Source organism: Myotis brandtii, unplaced genomic scaffold (assembly GCF_000412655.1).
Source record: "Myotis brandtii unplaced genomic scaffold, ASM41265v1 scaffold208, whole genome shotgun sequence".
Classification (NCBI taxonomy): domain Eukaryota; kingdom Metazoa; phylum Chordata; class Mammalia; order Chiroptera; family Vespertilionidae; genus Myotis; species Myotis brandtii.
In genome coordinates this window covers 2,960,894-2,964,990 of record NW_005357764.1, presented here as the reverse complement: position 1 = coordinate 2,964,990, position 4,097 = coordinate 2,960,894, and the positions used below count along the sequence as shown (strand labels likewise).

Genomic DNA, 4,097 nt, shown 5'->3' with positions numbered 1-4,097 from the left:
TAAGTTGAAATAAAAAATTGTTGCTGCCTGAAAGATTGCATGCTTGTCTGATATGCAGAAATTTCTAGAATAAGTAGCATTCTTTCAGACACAAAGCCCTTTTCCATCTTTACACCTGAATCAATCCCTCGAAAATGAATGACTTTATGCAGAATTCAGCTGTTTTTATTAAATTTGATAAAATCAGTTTACAGATACAGTGACATATACACATACATACTTAAACACAGTTGAGTCGGTAAAATAGCTTTCTATTGGATTTGCTACGTTTTATTACTCAAAAAATCCAAAAGAAATACTGCTAAGTTTAAAACACTTACTAGGTCAAATCAGTCTGCGTTCTTGTAGCAGAAGTATAAAATAAGGAGCTAAATCTACACATACATACTTAAACACAGTTGAGTCGGTAAAATGGCTTTCTATTGGATTTGCTTGTTTTTATTCGTTTTATTACTCAAAAAATCCAAAAGAAATACTGCTAAGTTTAAAACACTTACTAGGTTAAATCAGTCTGCGTTCTTGTAGTAGTAGAAGTATAAAATAAGGAGCTAAATAACAACTAAATTTTGTTTTCAGAGCTCTGAAAATTAAGTATATAGAAATGTCATCATTGCTGTTACTGTGTTTTTTACTTCTAGTATTTCCTTATGATTTGACTCTTTCCTATAGTTTCCTACTCTATGCTAAAATTACCCATCTGTTCTTGCATGTTGTCTAACTTTTCTATTAGAGCCTTTAACATATTACAGTAAACCCTCAATTTTGTGGATCTCGATTTATCGGACTTTGGATTTAATGGACAAAATTTCTGATCTGTATATCATAAGTGAAAATTAACACACTGTGAACTTTAAAATACTTTTAACTAAGATTTGCTTATAATTAAATTAACAAGTTATGTTTTTGTTATTAATTCACTGTTATTTTTAACAGATTTTAGTGAATAGGCCATATGTTGGGGGAAAAACTGTAGTAATTTTGCCAACATAAAAAACATTACATATCTACAACTACAGTATAAATCCGCATCACCCTGGGTAATTGGATCTGTTGGCATAACTTTCTGCAGCAGTTTTAACGCCCATGTTCTCACATGCGCTGAGCCACTCCCCAGCCGTGTGCATTTGTTTACTCACAGTGACTGGTGAATGCACCCATTCGGTAGACATTTAAAATTACAGTAATACATATAGAAAACTTTTCTGTGAAATTAAACTTTTCATGCCTACTTAATTTTAATTACACAAATGTGTCTACATAAGTAAAAACAGATACACTAACTAATTTGCCAATTTTTTAACATATGCATTCAGAAAACCTCCTTTATTATAGAACAGACTCTTGGCTTTAACAGACACCCCCTCGCCTGAATTAGTCCATTATATTGAGGTTTTACTGTATTATTAGTTATTTTGTTTATTCATTTATTTTTTAGTTTAAAGAGGGAATTTATTAGAAAAATACAAAAAGTTCTTGCAGGGATTCCCACAGCTGTAATGAGTTAATCGCTAGAATCACGCCTTTCTGAAGGGCAGATCATGTTGTGATCATAAACTTCTATTTCTGGGTTTTGCAAGATCAGGAAGAGAATATCCCAGAGGATGTTCCTCCCTGTGTCGTGCACAGGGGACTAGAATGTGGATTTATTTCTGCTTGCTTTTTGGTCCTTATATTCCTTTATGCTGTCCTCAAACTTGTCAAGCACATGTTGGCAGACACTCATGAGCTCATTCAGGCCTCTCTGAAATGGCGCAACAGCTGGAAGAGCACCGAGAGTCTGAATTCATAAATTAATTTTACTCTCTGAAGGATGGGTTGTAGTGTAACCACAAAATTCCACTTCTGGGTTCTTCATGATCATGTAGCGAAGAGCATTTCCTAGGGTCCGGTCCTCCTGGTGCAAACAAGTGTCACACAGCGTCTACCTGTTCCCGCTGCCTGGACCATTCCCAGAGCTGCCTTCCTCTCGCCTTCAGCCACTGAGGTCTTCAATCCAGACATTTTTCTCTCCAACTCGTTGCCCTCTTCCCTCGCCGGACGGCTTCCGGGATGTTCAGGTGGAGCTGGAGGAAGGTATGCTCTACCTCATGTTGTGAAACGTGCGAGAGAAGCAGGAAGGCTTAATACTTATTTTAAATTCCCTGTCAGTTCCAGCATTTGGGTTGTATCTGAGGCTGGTTCTGATGATGACTTTCCATCTTCAGACTGTATCTATTCCTCATTTTTCAAACGCCTTATCATTGTTGCTAGAAGTCAGACAGGTAAGATTCTGAAGCAAGTTTACCTCAGAGATGAGCATACCTTTTACGCTTTTACACCCTTAGTGTCTGTGTATGTGTGTGTGTGTGTGTGGGGGGGGTAATCTAGTCAAATATCAGGCTGGGTTTAAAGTTTGGCGTTGCTATGGTTACCTTCCCTGTCCCAGAGGCTTCATATTTCTACAGTGACTGTAGGAGTTTGGGTGAGGGCCAGTTTACCAGAGAGGCTTCCCCACGTCCAAGGCGCAGGGGAGGAGCTATCTCCCGGAGCAATCCCTGCTGTACTCCGGTTGTTTTCATCAGGGTTTCTTACCCTTGTGGTGGGAAGCAAGGGGCATTCTCTGACGTTCTGAGTGAGCCTCAATCTTAGCAGCCTCTATGAACTTGTGGAATGTGTCCCTCTTCTAGCTGTAGTGTTGGGGGCGGGGGGCGGGGGGGCTAACAAGTATTGCAGCTGGCTCCCAGGTACAGCTCTTCTTTTTTCTTTTTTCTTTTCTCCCAGTAGAAACAGTGACAATTGTTCTTGCTCTTTCCCTTGCAAATTAAGCTTTTTGTTCTATGAGAAAGATAGGGGAGATGGGACAGGTGGGATTTCTGGCATCGGTTATTGTTTCTCTCTCCCAGCTGACATTACCAGGGAAAGTTCTCAGCAGTTCCCTCAGTCTTTCCCTTGAACCCCTCCTGGAGTTCAGGGAGTAAAAGCTGCAGCCCCCCCGGAGCTACACACTCTGACAATGGCCTAGGCTTGGCCTTTCGTTATTCTTACAAGTTTACGTGCCATCTGATGGTATATGCCCCAGGTAAGCAAATGCTTTCTCTGCTATAAAGGTGGCCCCTTGGTCTGATGCTCTGTACTGTGGGGCCCCATGCCAGTGGATCCATCATGCTATCAAACTTCAAAAGGTAGTGCTCGCTGAGACCCTATGTGTAGGAAAGACAAACCCCAGCTCTGAATAGTATCCATTATTTGGGGAACAATTTGCTGGCCTGTCCAGAGTGAAAGGGGTACAATATAGTCACCATGGCACTAACTAGCCAGTTGGTCTCCTCAAAGAATGGTACCAAAATGGGGGCTCAGTGTCAGTCTTTACAGTTGGTTGGTGGGACCTTTGACGTTGGCTTCCGGTAGATCAGCAAGTAGGAGCAAATGCTATTGGGCACATAGATAGCCTCCACCTCTGCCATCAAGGCCACTTTATTCGTGGGTCCATTGTAGCAGCACTAGCGTGGCCAATGAGAGAGGCTGGCGAATCGAATGCCCTTGGCTAGGTCCTTTTTAATTCTTGCCTCTTCTATGAGGGATGTTCTTTGTGGGCATTACCATATGATGCAACAAACAATATTCACATCCTACATCCACTCTCATACTGGTATGTCCATTCATAAACTTCTACCTCGTATTTCCTTGTACTCCTTTTCAATTTTTTTCCTTTCTTTTCTTTCTAGACCCCTGTCAACCATCCAAAGAAAATGATATTTATAAAATGAAGATTGTCCACTCCTTTTTATTTATTTTATTTTTTTTGTTAATCCTCACTCAAGGATATTTTCCATTGGTTTTTAGAGAGAGTAGAAGGGAAGGGGAGAGACAGAGAGAGAGAAACATCCATGTGAGAGAGACACATCAATTGGTTGCCTCCTGCCCTCCTGCACATGCCCAGACCAGGGCCAGGGAGCAAGCCTGCAACCGAGGTATGTGCCCTTGACTGGAACTGAACTTGCCACCCTTCAGGCCAAGGTCCAATGCTCTATCCATTGAGCCAAACCAGTTAGGGCAGTCCATTTCTTTTAATGTTTAAGATTACTATGCTATAACCAATGGACATAAGACACTGGGGG

At 41.0% G+C, this 4,097-nt stretch overlaps 1 pseudogene; it reads right to left on the bottom strand.

Moving 5' to 3' along the window:
• Positions 1-1,630: 1,630 nt before the first annotated feature.
• Positions 1,631-3,443, bottom strand: LOC102240003 (annotated as a pseudogene).
• Positions 3,444-4,097: the final 654 nt, after the last annotated feature.